The following is an 18,035-nucleotide window of genomic DNA, read 5'->3' as shown; positions in this document are numbered from 1 at the left end:
GCCTCCCTGAGAACTGGCAGAAGGAACACAGCCCTGCCCAAACCTTGATGTCAGCCCAATGACTTTAGCCTGTTCTCACCTCTGACCTCCAGACCATGAGATAATAAATTCATGTATTTTTCCCCCAGGTCTTCCGAGTTTGTGGTAACTGACCACAGCAGCAGTATGAAATGATCAATTGACAAATGTGAAACAAAGATCACGAACAAGAGGACCCCACTCCCTACTGATCCTGACAACAAAGTGGCTGACATGAAGACTGCCCTGAAGACAGTCAGTCAGAACCGAAGCCAGCGGCACCAAGGGCCCCGTGTGTATCACTCCCTGGTATTTGACAGCCCATTCCTGCAAGTGGTCCAAGGTGACCTTTAGATGAGTGGGTATAGATGGTCGAAGCAAATCAGAGTGCAGTTTGCGCTGACTCTCCTTTATAGGAACGGGAGGAAAGTCTCTTTGGTATCACTTGGCTCCCTAGTCAGTCCCAGATTTTGAAATCTGAGGCATTGTTCTCTGCCTCCTTGTCTACATTTGAGGACTGACCTCAGCCACCTGCGGTCCAGCCCAAGTGGGCATGTCCAAACCTGGCTTTGGGCAGCCCGTACCTGCTCACCAAGATTAGACCTCTGCATACTGACTCCTGGCCTGTTTCCTCCAAGCATGTCTGTGTTTCATGAAAAAGTTGGATCTTGCTGCCCCACTCCCTGGACTTCTGACCTGGTTTTGTCTGTCCTCCAGCTTGGCCTGACCCCTGAGACCTGGACCTTGACCTGAAAGTCACACCTTATTCTAACTCCATGGCTTTCATACAAAGCACTCTTCCCAGCTAGTTTCTTCCACCTGCTTAGTTTAGCAGCCCCAATCAAAGGAGGATATTTCTCTTCTGAAACCCGAAGAGTAACTGCAATAAGCTAACAACCTACTCCGGTGCCTGGAAATATGTGGGCCACTCTACATACATCTCCCCTGTGATCTTAAAAGACCCTGGGGTGTGTCAGAGCTCAGAATGTCAGTGCCTCAGGCCTCTTCTGGAAACCACACCTTCTTTTAGAGAACTACTCCCATCACCCTATAAGGACCCTGTTGACATAGCGGGTATGGCTAATTGTAGTTCTCCACTCTCCTGGCCACAGTATTGGCACGTGAGCTGAGCTCATTAGAACACACTCCTGTCCTCACATCAGGCACCTGACCTCAAGTCAGGGACTAGTCAGAATTCTTCTGTAGAAGGTTTTTTAATAGAACATTAAGGGGGAGGAGCCTTTTGTAGGAAGGAGGTGAGAGGGCAATCTCAGGGTGGGAGCTGGGTTTCTAATCTCATGGGCAGAGCTGAAGAGAATGAAAGAGACTCAAGGATACAAGAGTCACACAGAGAAAATAAACTTTAACAGCATTTAAGTCCCTGAAGACACACAATGAATAGTGGTTCCAAGTGTGGGCTTGGAGTCAGACTGTCTGGTTACCTCTGGGACACAACCTCTCTGAACCTGATTTTCCACTTTTGTAAAAAGAAGATAATACTTGTCCTTAACTCATGGAGCTGTGGTGAGGTAGAACAAATTATGAATCTGTTGAATGGTGCCTGGCACATGGTCACTTCACAATAAATACTACTATAAGCTGCTCCAGTCAGCCATGAGGCTATTGCCACCTGTGCCCTGCAGTTGATTCGGTTCCCCGAGCTATTGGTTTCTAAGCTGATGTTTTGTCTCTGTCATTTGCAGTGTGAAGAGCACTGAGGAATGTAAATCATTATTTCCCTGAATTCCTGAATTCCATGAGATGCTCTAGGAGAAAAACTTTCCATAGTTGCCCCAAATTTGGGCAACTCTAGGATATTCATTGTGCTTTGTCTATTGCTCTCCCTCTGTGATAGTCTCATTCTACTTTAATATATTAAAGGCTCTGAGTGATCCTATAATTAAAAAGTCAGTTGAACTTTTTTCAATCCAGCACCTCCCACTTACTTAACTTTCGTTCCCTTTTCCTTTCCTGTGACCTTTTTTCCCTTATTCTACAAAATTAGTGGAATACACTTCTGTGTAAGGAACAGTACACAAAGATGAGAAAACTGAAGAATCTGCTGAGCAGCAAGTTGAACACGGAACTACTTAAATCTAAAATGTATGTTCTTTCTGCAGTTCTGTGCGCATACACACACAAGTACCGTTAAATCATGCGGAAGTTAAATGTTAGACGTTCTAGCTGTAAGTTGACTTTTCCATTTTAAATGTTACTTTCCTGGAGAACAGAGTTTTAAGTACTTGCTCTTGCAGATCTGTACATACCATGCAAAATCAAGTAGGATTAAACCCTTTTAAGACAATTTTGAATAAAGATTATATGAGACACGGAACGACCTCTCTTTTGAAAAATGACAAGAAAGACGGCTTTTCTTTTCTGGTTGGCAGAGCCAATTATGGAAGAAACACTCGCTTGGGAGATGTTTTCACTAGAGCTCACACTCTCAGTATCTTTGTCTTCATTTGTAGGATGGCCAGATTATTACACAAATATTCACTTTTCCCTCTGGGCTGAATCAAGCTTCTGATTACTCAAAGCTGTGTGTCTTGAACTATAGGTCAAATCTTGGCAATGGATATTATTATCGTTACCATTTTTATTGTTATGGATTCAGTGTTGGACCCTAAGAATTGCCAGCAGGAACTCTGGGGCCAAGGGAGAGACTTGGTTCCCTCTGGAAGCCTTACACTCTAAATTAGACTGAGTTGTATAACAGTTTTAGGCATCTGATATGGGACTTGCCAAATTTCATGGCTTCAGGCACACGGAATGCACATGCCTGTTCCAGGGAGGCTAAATATTTTTCCAAATCAGTAGATAAAACAAACTCCCTGACCTCAACTTACTGCCTGGCGCCTGGAGTCCTGAGTAGCTGATGAAGGGTGCCTGTCCGCTATCAAGTGACAGAACATACTCAGACTGGCTCCTGCCCTCGGACCTCGTGGTACCTGATCCGGTCTCCATCTCCGGAGCTAACATTTTGGCCACAGCTTCAAGATCTAAGTCCAGAGGGCAATGGGCCAGGGTTAGATACCATTAAATGCCATTGAACCAGCCTTGAAGGGCAACTGTGACTTCTTGGGGCGTGAGGCAATGTGCTGCCGCTGGGGGCCGGTGAAAGCTGGGGATCGCAGACCCCGGGGAGATCACTTCTTGAACGTCATATCTGAAGTGGAGAGGTGGCCACACCACTGTCCAGAGTAAATATGATGCACAGGTTTTAGACTTTACAGAAGCCAACCAAGCTGGGAGTAAATCCATCCAAGGGAATCTGAAGCTTCTGACCTGAGGCTTGGTGGGGGCAAATTCCATAACTACTCGACAGTGACATCTGCTGGCTGAGTTAGGCACTGCCACCTCGCAGCAAAATTGAATGAGCTAAGCTCTGAAGACAAAGGAATGTTAAATGAGGGGAGTGGGGGAAGTTTCCCATGGGTGGTAAGAGAGAAGGAAAGAGGCGTGGGGGCGGGGAGGGAGAAAGACAAAGCAGAAGGAAGATTTTAAAACGTGGCAACCCACTCCAGGATCCTTGCCTGGAGAATCCCCATGGACAGGGGAGCCTGATGGTCTACAGTCCATGGGGTCGTAGAGTCGGACATGACTGAGGGACTAGGCACATAGAGTGTTACAGACAATAAAAATTCATCTCATAATATCACCAAAGCCTTGGAGTCTTTTCCAGAAGAGATGCTGGCCCTGCTAAGCCCTGTACCAAAGCCTTTCTTGTTCATCAGCTCATTCTGAGGCTTCCCTGGTGGTTCAGATGGTAAAGAATCTGCCTGCCAATGCAGGAGATACGGGTTCCATCCCTGGGTTGGGAAGATTCACTGGAAAAGGAAATAGCCATCTACTCCAGTATTCTTGCTTGGGAAATCCCATGGACAGAGGATTCTGACAGGCTACAGTCCAGAGGGTCGCAGAGTCAGACATGACTTAGCAACTAAACAACAACTGCTCATTCTGGTGGTATTTACTTTGAGGTTTTTCCTCCCAGTCATTTCCATTTGCCTTTCAGATTCTTCTGCCTTTGCATCAATGTACAGATGCCTGCTTTTCTCCCCACCTTCTCCTCTCTCTACCCCCAGTTCAGTTCAATTCAGTCGCTCAATCATGTCCAACTCTTTGCAACCCCATGGATGGCAGCACACCAGGCTTCCCTGTCCATCACCAACTCCCGAAGCTTGCTCAAACTCATGTCCATTGAGTCAGTGATGCCATCCAACTGTCTCATTCTTTGTCATCCCCTTCTCCTCCTTCCTTCAATCTTTCCCAGCATCAGTCTTTTCCAATGAGTCATTTCTTCGCATCAGGTGGCCAAAGTATTAGAGTTTCAGCTTCAGCATCAGTTCTTCCAATGAATATTCATGACGGATTTCCTTCAGGATTGACTGGTTTGATTGCCTTGCAGTCCAAGGGACTCTCAAGAGTCTTCTCCAACACCGTAGTTCCAAAGCATCAATTCTTCAGCACTCAGCTTTCTTTATAGTCCAAATCTCACATCCATACATGACTACTGGAAAAACCATAGCTTTGACTAGATGGACCTTTGTTGGCAGAGTAATGTCTCTGCTTTTTAATATGCTTGGTTGGACATAGCTTTTCTTCCAAGGAGCACCCCCATCCTCTGTCAAATAAGCCATGGCTGATCAAGAGGTTTGAGTTCCTATCTCTTCTCTGTATTGAGTTATATAAATATTTTTCTTTCTGAAATCCCTTGCTGAATGTAGGGAGCCACACAGCCACAGTCTCCTCTTTGTTAACAGACCAAACATGGGTCCACTTGCCTGCACTCGTAGTAAAGCCAATTTACTGACATGAGGTTATGGTGAAGGAAAGTGCAACATTTATTGCAGGTGCCAAGCAGAGAGTCCAGGTAACTAGTGTTTAAAATGCCCGAACTCCCCAAAGACTTTCAGGGAATGCTTTTTAAGACAGGGTGAGGGAGGCGGGTTGTGGGGTGTATGATCAGCTCATGGCATTCTTCTGACTGGTTGGTGGTGAGGTAATTGGGAGTCAACACCATCAACCTTCTGGTTTCAACTGGACTAGAGTCTACATGCTTGGGTACAGTATGCAGTTAACTTCTCCTTCCTGGTGGGGGTTTCTGTATCTGCAAAACAGCTCAAAGGACATGGCTCAGGATATTATATATTGCCCCTGAGGAGGAATGAAAGGCCCTTGACTTTGTAAATGGCTAAGCTTTTGTTATTTTGTCTTGCTTGACTATTTGCCTTTCTTTCTGCCTTTTCTTACATCTCTGATTAAACTTACTCTTTGAAAACTCAGGGAAGGCCTGGGAGGCTCAGGTTTTTCTATAGACAAGAGGCAGGCGAAGGACTTGGGGGAGGGGGATTCTGTTCCTAGAAGGCCGCATACAATTCTGCTCAACTACTACCTCACATCCTACTTCATATCACTGTGGGTCAGTTAGTGATGCAGGTCTCAAAGGACACATAACCCCACACCATTCCAAACTGCTCTAAACCACGTAGCCACTCTTCTCCTCACCAGGACCACTAAACTGGCCCCACTTCTGATGTGGCTCCTTCAGGGCACTGTTCACCCCACTGCAGGTCCTGACCGTTCACCTCTGACAGCTAGGAGGGCACCCCTTCCCACTCTGCATCCTTTAGGACCTACCTCATGCACCGTTGCCCATACAGGTGGTTTAGTTGCTAAGTCGTGTCCAACTCTTGCGACCCCATGGACTGTATGTAGCCCACCAGGCTCCTCTATCCATAGGATTCTCCAGGCAATAATACTGGAGTGGGTTGCCATTTCCTTCTCCAGGGGATCTTCCTGACCCAGGGATTGAACTGAGGTTTCCTGCACTGCAGGCAGATTCTTTACCAACTGAGCTACCAGGGAAGCCCATACAGGTAGCCCTTGATAAATGCTTACTGTAGGAATGAATGATTGAGAGGCTTCTTTTAATTCTAGGACATCAGGGCATTGAAAAGGTTTTGCTCATAGCTATTACAAAGCCCAAATACTCAAAACTGGAAACATGGAATTTAAACATTTCTGAAGAAAAACTGAATCTCTCTTCCTGGTCTTTTCTATCATTGTCTGTTTGAAAACGAAAACAAATAACAACAACCATAAAAACTCCTTTTAGACATTCATCTCAGCTAAGATCACAACACAGTGCTCTAAGTTTCTGTAATTTTCTCTTTAAGGAAGTCAGTGAGTTTAAGTCCTTCAAAATGCTCAAAGATGACTCCTGTGCACAATGGTTAGAAGTTGAATCAGAAATTGGTATCATCTCCCAGAACTCAGACCAGGGACCTGCTTTGAAGAATCACGGCAGAACGCTAAAAATTGTAGCGTCAATTGATTCAGGAAGATATGTGAAATCTTGGTGATTTGCTGCTAAAATTCTCCTTTTTCTATCAGTTTTCGTTTGGTAGATAAAATGCATGTATAAAAAAATAGTCTTTTTTGAATGTGGTCACAAAATTAGATGTGCAGGATGTCTAGATATAAATAAGCATTTTCAGCCCCTTCATGTTTGCTGTGCTACTCTGGGGGACCCTACAGGAATTTTAGGATTTTCATGTTGTCTGAGGCTGTTTAGTAATTATGAAAAATAAACTCTCTAAACAAGATCCGATAGAAATACTTGGTCTCCTCCCTCTTGACTCCTGTATTATGCTTACAGGATGGCTGTCATTTGGAAGGAAGGGTGATACAAGATGGAGTAAAGTCACGACGACCCAGGACCTAGAGAGGAAGATAGCACATGAGTTATATAGTCCACGAAGGGCTCCCAACACACTTCGGTGCTTGTTCTGGAGCACTAGGCAGGTAGAAGTGATTCACCGTGAGGCCACATGCATGGAGACCAACCGGTGATGATTCCCAGCAAAGGGTCATCCTTTTCCGAAATGTTGAGGGTCCTCCTACATGGGGGTTTATGACTTCTTCTGCCGAGGGGTGGTCACCGCTGGCGGGTAAGTGGGGAATAGGAAAAAATAAATAAAAGGAGTTTAGAATTCTCTCTTGGGATAGAACTTGGAAGCTTTAGGTATCTTTCTTACCCAGGAACCAGGCAGGAAGGCAGCTCACTCCAGTGAAACCATTAACAGGGACAATGTGGCCAAAGGATGATGTGCTTCCTGCCATACTCAGTAACTCTCAGCTCTTTGTCTTGTCCTAAGTCTTAGGAAAGCCTCTCTGCAGTGACATGACCTCGGCCGTGCTGTTGGTCTGAGTGGAAGGGTCTTGCTTCCCTATTAAGGCCAGTTTTGTTAAAGGGGGAGCAAGACTCCCCACTCGTACCACTACCCAGCCCCACAGGTGGTGTTTGGGGTGCATATGAGAGAGCCCCCATGTGACAGTGGGACTTGGGGGCCAAATATCAGGGCTGTAGGATCTGACTGTTCCTCCTCTCCAGGAAATTCTGTCCTCATCTTGAATGATAGCTTTTTGTTTATTTTATAAAATCAGGGGTGGGGAGCAATTACTCAAAGACACCACATTTTCCTAGATGAAAAGATCTGATATATAAAATGAAAGAAGTTGTTACAGACTGAACTGTGTCCCCCTAAAACTCAAATGGTAGAACCCTAACCCCACCCCCATGAGGGGAGATGCCTAGTCACTCAGTTGTGTCCAACTCTGTGACCCCATGGACTGCAGCCTGCCAGACTCCTCTGTCCGTGGAATTTTTCTGGTTAAGAACGCTGGAGTGGGTTGCCATTTCCTCATCCAGGGGATCGTCTTGACCCAGGGATCAAACCTGAGTTTCCTGTGTCTCCTGCATTATGAGCAGATTCTATACCACTGAGTTATCAGGGAAACCCTTGAGGGGGAGGAAAGGAAAGTCGCTCAGTCGTGTCCGACTCTTTGCGACCCCGTGGACTGTCAGGAGCCTGCCAGGCTCCTCCGTCCATGGGATTCTCCAGGCAAGAATACTGGAGTGGTTTGCCATTTCCTTCTCCAGGGGATCTTCCTGACCCAGGGATTGAACCCAGGTCTCCCGCATTGGAGGCAGACGCTTTAACCTCTGAGCCACCAGGGAAGTCCTTGAGGGGGAGATAGGACTTTTAAGTGAAAGTGAAAGTCATGTCCAGCTCTTTGTGACCCCATGGACTGTAGCCTGCCAGGCTCCTCTGTCCATGGAATTCTCCAGGCCAGAATACTAGAGTGGGTAACCATTCCCTTTTCCAGGGGATCTTCTCAACCCAGGGATTGAACCCAGGTCTCTCTTATTCCCTGAGCCACAAGGGAAGCCCTTTAAACAGGTGATTAAAGTCAAATGAGGTCATAAGGGTGGGGCCCTAATCCCATAGGACTATGTCTTTAAGAAGATGGGTGAGGACGTAGCCAGTGACACCTTCCACAGGCCAGGAAGAGCAGACTCAACAGAAGCCAACCCCAAAGGCACATTGATCTCAGACTTCCAGGCTCCAGAACTGTGAAAAAAAGTAAATTTCTGTTGTTTAAGTCACCTGGTCTGGGCTTCCCTGGTGGCTGAGTGGTAAAGAATCCACCTGCCAGTGCAGGAGACATGGGTTTGATCCCTGGTCCGGAAAGATCCCACATGTCACAGAACAACTAAGTCTGTGTCACACAACTATTGAGCGTGAGCTCTAAAGCCTGGGAGCCTCAACTATTGAGCCCACACGCCACAACTACTAAAGCCCACACATCCCAGAGCCTGTGGTCTGCAACAAAAGAAGCCACTGCAATGAGAAGGCTGCACACCAGTAGAGAAAGCCAGCACAGCAATGAAGACCAATACAGTCAAAAATAAATAAATGCATATTAATTTATTCACCTGAGTTATACAGCAAATTCCCATTGGCTATCTATTTTACAGACTGTAACATGTTTCCATTTATTCACCTGGTCTGTGGTGTTTTGCCATGGCAGTCCATGCAGACTAATCCAGAAAGCAGGACTGATCCGGAAGGCAGACTAATCCAGAAGGCAGGACTGATCCAAAAGATAGTCTAGTCCAGAAGGCAGGACTGATCCAGAAGGCAGACTAATCCAGAGGGTTCTGGAACATGTCTTGCCCTTTGCTGAGGTGCCTGTTAAAACTTGGGCTTCCCTCATAGCTCAGTCGGTAAAGAATCTGCCTGCAATGCAAGAGACTCGAGTTCAATTTGTGGGTCGGGAAATCCCCTGGAAAAGGAAATGGTAACCCACTCCAGTATTCTTGCCTGGAGAATCCCATGGACAGAGTAGCCAGCCGGGCTACAGTCCAAGGGGTCTTAACAGTAGAACACGACTTGGTGACTAAACCACCAACACCTGTTAAAACTTGACGTCTTTACAGGATAGTGTAAATTCTCCAAGGACTGACCCCCTGGAGAAAGAGGCATCTAACAAACTTGCTATTGGCTTGAACAAAGTCTCTTGGAGGAAAGGCACTCTCTGATTGAAAGACAAGAGCAGCTGTGTGGTTTAGCAGCATTTCCTTTTCCAGAAAACATCCACATTTTGAGTGAGAATCAATTCTTGTATCTGTAAACACCTCGATGGCTTTTTGCAGATTTCTCAGTAAGCTCTGTATTCTTGCCTGCATCCTGGAGGAACTTTCAAATGCTTAGCTTATTGCTCAGAAAACACTAGCCCTTCGGTTATTATTTGTCAACTTCAGCTGAACTTCAGAAGAAAATATCGATGACTGCATTTCTGAATTCTGAACTTGCTGAGGGCAGGAATGAGAGTGTTGGATTTATTCCCCTGTCCCATCCCCAGGGCACTTAGTAGAGGGCATGCATTTGTCATTCAGTAAGTGTTTGTTTAGACATTAACCTTCAACAAAACAAACACTCAGCCATTTGAAATATCTAGTGAAGACTGCTAGTTAGTTCTTTTCACATTTGAATGAGCTTTGCTCATGTGTGCCTCAGTTTGACTCAAGTTTCTCAATCTGCTTTTCTTTTATTTTTTTAAACATTCCTGGCGTTATGTCAATAAAACACTATAAAATAGCATCTTAAGACAATCAGCAGAACATCTGAGTCATAACTAAGACCCAACCCAGGAATTTGAAATGCAAATAAACCATTTTTTTCTGGAATTTTCTGAACCAGAAGTACATAGTAAATACAATCCAGTAATACAAATGGTTAAAGAGACTGGAACTTTAACTTAAGCTTTATTTTTTTTTAACAGTGTTGAATTCATAAAACACTTTCTGCATGATGCTGTTTACTTTCAATAATTTGAAAGCTATCTCTAACCCTGGTGAGTCAGAAGAATGGACTGAATCAGAAATGCAATAACTTTGATCACATAACAGCACGATGATCATATGTTAAGGTAATTGATGTCTCTAAACTGTTTTCCCCTCATCCACTGGTGGAGGTTGGTGGTTTAGTCACTAAGTTGTATCCAACTCTTGAGACTCCATGGACTGTAGTCCTCCAGGCTCCTCTGTCAAGAATACTAGAGTGGTTTGCCATTTCCTTCTTCAGGGGACCCTACCAACCCAGAGATCAACCCTGCATCTCCTGCATTCAGGTGGATTCTTTACCACTGAGCCATCAGGGAAGCCATCCATTGCTTTTGTTGAAATGCTTGTATTGTTACTTTGAGATGTTTCCCTATACCATGATTTTGAAGTCGTACAATAAGGATTTGTGGGGTCCACACTGGGGCATGGAAACATTTCTGCTCTTCCTTATCTGTGAATGAAATGTTGACACGTACAACTCAATGATCACTGGGGAAAATCATTGCCTCTGATTCAAGCTCCTTAAAGTTTGGAAGCTGATTCTTATTGTTCTCTGTCAGCCTGTGCACACACTGGAAACCTCTCTGACTTTTGACCCTTAAAAAAAAAAGAGAGAGCAGCTTGTGTTTTTGTTTGGGGGGTTTGTTTTTCTCTCCTGCCACCATCTCCTTTGTTTACTCTGCCCATTTCTAGACTCTCATGCCTGAGTTCTTGCCTCTTCCAGGCAACATTCCTATAATCTCCTCTCTCCACTCAGAAGCTGGCTACATGGAAGCTGTTTCAAGTGCAGTGGTTTGGTTCATCTGCAGAATTTGAAAACTAGGGGCTGTGGGCTCATCTAACATTGAAATTTTTAAAATTCAAGGACTTCCTTGGTGGTGCAGTGGTTAAAACTCTGTGTTCCCAATTCAAGGGGCTTGGGGTTCAATCCGCGGTCAGGGAACTAGACCCCACATGCTGTAACTAAGATCCAGTGCAGCTAAATACATAAATATTGAAATAATAATAATACAAATAAAAAATAAAATTAAAATTCATTATCTGTGTCACACACAAAAAAAAGACAGAAAAGATCTGGTACCCCTGAGCCAACCCCTGGCCAAAGCGGAGCAGCAGCTGCTCTTTAGACCAGGTGTCCACTGCTCAGTCTAACCCAGGCCCCACCGCTCCCCTAGCATAGCCAGCCCCCGACTCATTTTGCTTCCCTCTCTGGTTTCTGAAGGCCTTTGAGTCTGAGGCCTCTTATCTGCATCCAAGGTCGCTGGGTGGATCTGGCGAGGACAGTAACACCCGCCCACATTCCAGGTCACTAATCCAAACCTGCACAGCCCAACACTCCAGCCACTGGCCTCACTGAGCAACATGGCTAAGGTGGCACAGACAGATTTTAGTTTAATTTTTCATAATTGTTTAAGATAATAGCGTATCAGTCAGTGCGGGTCTAGACCAAGAGAGATCATAAGATTGAAAGATTTTGTTACTCACACATGAGTGTTGGTCTATTGTTAAACTACTTAACTTCTCCGAGCCTCAGTTTTCTCATCTGTGGAAAGGGATGATATCAGTAACAGGATTGTGGAAGTGAAATGAATGTCTCATATAAGAGCACGTACGGTGAACAATGTATAACAGGTTTTTCTTGCTTTTCTCCTTTTGGGAGCCTAGGCAAGCAGTCAGGCAAGCAAGCTGATCAAACTAGCTGGTTCTGTGCTGCAACCAGCCATATTCCCTACGCATTTCCTTTCCACAGATGAGAAAATTGACTCTCTGAGAAGTTAAGCAGCTTGATAAATGCCCTTGTGCTCATGAGTGGCAGATCTAAGACTGAAATTCAGGTTTCCTGACACCAAATTCTATGTTGATGTCACAGCAAGGACATTATAAAAAGAGAACGCTATACAAGCAAATAAAGCTATTCTCTTGTGAAACATGGAGCCATTTCTTTTTTACTTCTTTTTTAAAATATTTATTTATTTAGCTGCCCCAAGTGCTAGTTGCAGCATGCGGGATCTTTAGTTGCAACATGTGGGATCTAGTTCCCTGACCAGGGATCGAACCTGGGGCCTCCTGCATTGGGAGTGCAGAGTCTTAGCCACTGAACCACCAGGGAAGTCCCTGGAGCTATTGCTGAAAGCAAACACCAGTGCAGTTCTTCAGATGAGTTCTGTAAGGTGTTCACGGTGCTAGTGTGTGAGGTAGGCTTCGTCCACATGATGCATTGAGGTCAATGCTGGGCTTCTGTGCTCACCAAGGGGCCCGAGTACCAAGTCCTCAGTTCCTGGAAATAAGTCTCCTGGTTGCAGACTTCATGGAGGCCTGCAACTCTGAAGCAAAGTGTGCGAGTCTCCCTGAGTTTCATTTTTCATATTTTCAGAGTTTTTTTTCCTCCTTCCCTTACAACATTCCAAGCCCTGGGCTCAGAATTCACACTGAATGAGCTCCTAGATGCAGAGAAACATCCTTTCATTCTTGGTTCTCCTCACAGCCCACATCCGCACACCCTGTAGAAACCTCACCCTGCATGCATGCCCAGAAACGCACCATGGACTCTAACTCACTAGGATTTCCATGAAATTTACTGACTCTGAGACTTGTGAGACATTGGAAACTGAAGCCCTCTTACCAGAAGCATGTGTTCAATTTTGTCCAGTGGAAATAGAATGACAGAATTTTAAGGTGAGAAGAAAACTTCCAAGTCCACTCCCACCCAAGGCAATGAGAGGGGTCGTGGTGTGTGCACATGTGCTCAGTCATGTCCCACTCTTTGCGATCCCATTGACTGTGGCCCGCCAGGCTCCTCTGTCCATGGGATTCTCCAGGCAAGAATACTGGAGTGGGTTGCCATTTCCTTCTCCCGGGGAATCTTCCCAGCCCAGGGAGAGAACCGGCATCTCCTGCGACTCTGGCACTGGCAGGTGGATTTATTACCCCTGAGCCACCTCGGAAACCCCTCGCCCAGGGCAGAGCTGAATTTAAACCCCCACTGACAGCCCCAACATGCTGCCGTTTCTGGATCTTTCACTCCCCAGACAGACACGTGTAGGGAGAAAATACATGTTTACTTTACTCAATTCTCTTCTTCAGCTTTTCGATATGTTATTTCTTTTCTGTTTGGAATCAACAACTAAGCAGTGATAGGCTAAGTGGATTTCACCTTGTCCTTGACAAATCAAGAGCAGGGGTAAAGGACAAAGCAAGTGGGATATGACTGAGAAAGGTGGGCAGCAGGAAGGCTGGTGAGGACCTGGCCGAGGACCTGCTCTTGGCTCCATGCCTCCCACTGTGTCTCCTCGATCCCAAATACTTTGAGCTCTTGAGGCCTGAGAGGACCTGTGGTCTGGGTCAGCCTCACTGCCCTTACCTTTGAATGGATGGCTTACCCTGGGCCTTGGCCAGAAACTGCAAGAGGGGGTGGGAGCAAGATGGAATTTGGAAGAACACTGGGTTTGGAATACAATCTTTGAGCATACCCTCTTTCCTCAGCTTCCTGGGAGCAAACACAAGACGTTGCTGCAAATCATTGTGTTTACCAAAAACGTGTGGACAGTGAGAGGGAATTGCTCGTGGTCTTGGCTGAAGTGAATTAAGGGCCATGGGCAGGAGCACTGAAGTGCTGGGACAGACACAGCCCCCATAAATGGAGGACGTAACTCCCCACACAGCCAATAAGGTAGTGATGCTGTAATTAGTAAGGGGGTCTCTAGGGAGAATGCCCAGGCAATGGAGCCAGCCTGCTAGGGAGACTCCCTCCACACAAGCCATGGGGACCCCCAGGTGGATTTTACCCGGAAACTGATGGGTTTCCTCATGTCAAAAGAAGTATAGATTCCTATTTAGCTCTCAAAGCATAAAACTAAGTGACCCCCCCTGAACAAGAAACTCCAGCTTGATGTATAGAGAGTTACTTCAACTTCCCCACTTCCAAAAATAGAATTGTTTGTCTCATGAAATCACAGTGGCCTTCCATTTCTTCAAATGTTTCAGCACAAAGCAGATTTGACGGGTGGGTCAGAGAAGGGGTCCCTGGGTTGGGTGTGAGCTTTGGCTGGTTGACCTGTAAGGGTCTTACATAAATTAGAGAATACTGGAGCTAGAAAAGCACATCTTCAAAAGTAATCCTGGGACATCTCTGGTGGCCCTGTGGTTGAGACGCTGAGCCTCCACTGCAGGGGCATGGGTTCCATCCCTGGTCAGGGAACTAAGATCCCTCATGCAGAGCAACAGAAGAAAAAAAAAGTAATCCTTTGAGACAGACTGTTCTAAAGCTTCGGTCCACTTTTTTTCTTGACAACTAGACTTCTTTGTCTCTTTCCTGAACTAAAAGGCATTTCTCATCCCAATGCCTGCTCCACAGACGCCTCTGGCAACAGAGCTTCAGTTTTCAATGTCTCACAAGTCTTAGAGTCACCAAGTTTCATGGAAATCCTCAGAAAGTAAGTTAGAGTCCACAGCACACTTCTGAGCATGTGCAAGGGTTGAGGTTTCTTCAGTGTGTGGGGCTGTGAGGAGAAACAAGAATAAAACGATGCTTCTATTCATGGCACCATCACTGCTGGTCAACTCTGAGGAAAAATCATAAAGAGAACAGGAAAGAAAGGTGTGGAACTGGTTCTTGCATTCATGTCTAGAGCACAGAGGAATCCAGCCAGGCCTTCAGTAGGACCTAGTTTGTTGACTGACAGCAAAAAGAGACTAGGTTACCTAAAATTCTAAAGGTCTAGTTATACAAGGTTTTAGGTAATAGGCTTATCCTCTGAAAATATTAGATTTAAATTTTTCTGTGTTCAGCTTTGGATAACTATAACCAAAAAGACAGATGATAAATGTTGGTGAAAATATGGGAAGGTTGGAATCCACGTACATTGCTAATGTGCTGCATACTGTGCTTAGTCACTCATTTGTGTCCGGCTCTTTGCAACTCCATGGTCTGTAGCCCACCAGGCTCCTCTCTCCATGGATTTCTCCAGGCAAGAATACTGGAGTGGGCTGTCATTTCTTCCTCCAGGGAATCTTCCTGACCCAGGGATCAAATCTACTTCTCTTACATCTCCTTCATTGGCAGGCGGGTTCTTTACAACTAGTACCACCTGGGAAGCCCTACATTGCTAACATGAACATAAAATGGTTCAGCCACTTTGGAAAGCAGTTTGGCATTTCCTCAAAATGTTAAATACACATTGTGTTAACATGCGTGCGTGCATGCTAAGTCACTTCAGTCACATTTAACTCTTTGTGACCCTATGGACTGTAGCATGCCAGGCTCCTCAGTCCAAGGGATTCTCCAGGCAAGGACAGTGGAGTGGGTTGCTGTGCCCTCCTCCAGGGGATCTTCCCGACCCAGGGACTGAACCCATGTCTCTTTATGTCTCCTGCATTGGCAGGTGGGTTCTTTACCACTAGCACCACCTGGGAAGCCCTGAGTTAACATATGACCCAACAATTCCACTCCTAGGTATATACCCAAGAGAACTGAAAATATATGTATGCAAAAACCTACAGACAAATGTCCATAATAGCATTATTCACAATAGCCAAACAAACCAAATGCCCATCAACTTACAAATGAATAAACAAAGTGGCATATATCCATACAGTGGAACATTATTTTCAATAAAAAGGAATAAAGGACTGATAAATGGTAGAATATGAATGAACCTTGAAAACTTTGTTAAGTAAAAAAAGCCAGACCCAGAAGTTTACACTTTGTGCAATTCCATTTACATAATATGTCCAAGATAAGCAAACCCAAAGAGACAACCAACAAACATGGATGTGCCAATGGCTGTGGGGAAAAAAGAGGAGTGATTCCTCTTGGGTACAAAATTATCCCTCCATCCAGCACGTCACACCAACTAGAAAACTTTCTCTCTCCATTTACCCTATGACTGGCTTCTCCATGAGGTCTCACCAGCTTTCCATCCCATTATTCAGTTGAATTTTTGTACCTCTTCTCATTTTCCAAAATTCTCCAGTGTATTTGTTCGCTAGCTTGCTGTCTATCTCACCCACTAGAACTTCTCTGTCCGGTGACCAGGAGCTGTTGCCGGTTGTGCAGAAAACATTGCCCGCACTTCAGGAAGCTCTCTTACGTAGTGCTGCACTAGACTGTAAGCACCATCGGAGCAGGGTCCTGATTTGCTTGGTCACTGCTAGATCTCTAGCATCTAGAACAGCACCTGACATACGGTAGGCTCAGTAAGGAATAAGCAATGACAATGAACTGAATGAATGGATGAAGTGGAAGTTTCATCAGATGGGCAGCAGTGGAAAGGAGATAAGGGAATGCTGAAAACAGCCTGAACAGGAAGAAAATAGAAGTAAGAAACCAAGACATTTGTTCAGATTCTTCTCATCATTCTCTACTCCAGTATTTCATGTGGAGACTATCAACTGTGGTAGTCTCCATAGAGAACATTTTTATCTTAATTTCTTTCCTACATTTTCCTGTTGCAGAATATGTTCAGTATTACAATTTGACACAAAATAGCATACCATTGTGAAATACATAGAATGCAGTGAACTTTATGGATTTATGATTAATTTCATTTTCTCCAACCTATTCAGTGGAGAGTACTACTGACAAGGTAAAAATTTAGTTTGATAAAGAAACTTTGATGGCACTTTCCTGGTGGTCCAGCAGTTAAAACTCTGCATTCTCAACGTTTGAGAATGGTCAGAGAACTTGATCCCACATGCTACAGCTAAGACCCAGTGCTGCCAAATAAATAAAAAAACAACAATAAATTTAAAAAGAGCCTTTGATTCTTGAAGAATTTTTAAATAATCCTTAGTTTCATGAAACTTACAACATAAGAATTGCATTCATTTTATAGCTTTTTTTCTTTTACTAATATTGAATGCAAACTCCGAGAGATGGCAAAGGACAGGGAAGCCTGGCATGCTACAGCCCATGGGGTCTCGAAGAGTCAGACATGACTTAATGACTGAACAACAACAACAGGACTATAAGATAAAAATAAAACATTAAGTAAGTAGGTGACATTCTATTGTTTTCCCAGTTCGCTGTTGTTTTTTGTTTTCATTTGGTTTGGTTTGTGTTTTGTTGAGTTTTGTTTTTGTTTTTTTTTTGCAAATTTTTACCCAAGATCTGATTGTAACTTTGCTACCACCTTCTGGCAAAATAATGAATATCTTATGATCCTTAATTAGAATGAGTTTCCACAATTTTATTTGCTGTTTTATGTTTATTTCATCCACATGTATCATCACTAAAACCAAACGCTGTTAAAAGGGAGGCATTCCTAGTGGCTCAATGGTAACTAGGAAATACCACCTTAACCGAGCTGTTGAATTTGGCACCATTTAATGGGACAAATAAACATCATGTACCTCCTGATAAAATGTACCAAGATAGTTACTTCCCTACTTCAATATCCTTGCCAAAAATGCCAAACTTAAATGTATCAGCATACATCAGACAACTCATATTGAAAGACATTCTACAAAATAACTGGCCAGTATGTTTCAAAATGTCAAGGTCGAGAATGATTGAGTAGGTGTTTCAAATTAGAGGAGACCCAGAAGGCAAAATGAAAAAAATGCAAAAATGTGTGATCCTGGATTGAATCCTGGACCAAAAATAAGAACATTAATGGGATGATAGCACAATTTGATTAATGTCTGTAAGTTTACATAACTGTACTATATCAGTGTTAGTTTCCTGATGTTTATAATTATATGGTCGTTATATTAGATACTGACGTTTTAAGGGCTTCCCTGGGTCTAGTGGTTAAGAATCCGCCTGCCAGTGCAGGAGACATGGGTTGGATCCCTAGTCCAAGAAGATCCCACATGCCCTGGA

The 18,035-nt window shown here is 44.5% G+C and overlaps 1 long non-coding RNA gene and 1 other non-coding gene across 2 annotated transcripts in view; one reads left to right on the top strand and one right to left on the bottom strand.

Annotated features, from left to right (window-relative positions):
• The window catches only part of LOC145518028 (uncharacterized), a 38,291-nt gene extending 36,366 nt beyond the window's left edge, over positions 1–1,925 (top strand). Inside the window, exons 7-8 of the long non-coding RNA XR_014062528.1 lie at positions 129–310; positions 1,722–1,925. This is a non-coding gene — a long non-coding RNA (uncharacterized LOC145518028). The remainder of the gene's footprint in view (positions 1–128; positions 311–1,721) is intronic.
• Positions 1,926–12,249: 10,324 nt separating this feature from the next.
• Positions 12,250–12,323, bottom strand: TRNAG-CCC (transfer RNA glycine (anticodon CCC)). Its single transcript has one exon. It is a non-coding gene; the product is annotated as a tRNA-Gly (tRNA).
• Between the last annotated feature and the right edge of the window lie 5,712 nt (positions 12,324–18,035).

This window comes from Giraffa tippelskirchi, chromosome 8, assembly GCF_054371585.1.
Source record: "Giraffa tippelskirchi isolate mGirTip1 chromosome 8, T2T-mGirTip1v1.2.pri, whole genome shotgun sequence".
In the NCBI taxonomy this organism is placed as follows: domain Eukaryota; kingdom Metazoa; phylum Chordata; class Mammalia; order Artiodactyla; family Giraffidae; genus Giraffa; species Giraffa tippelskirchi.
This window is presented reverse-complemented; position numbering and strand designations above follow the sequence as displayed.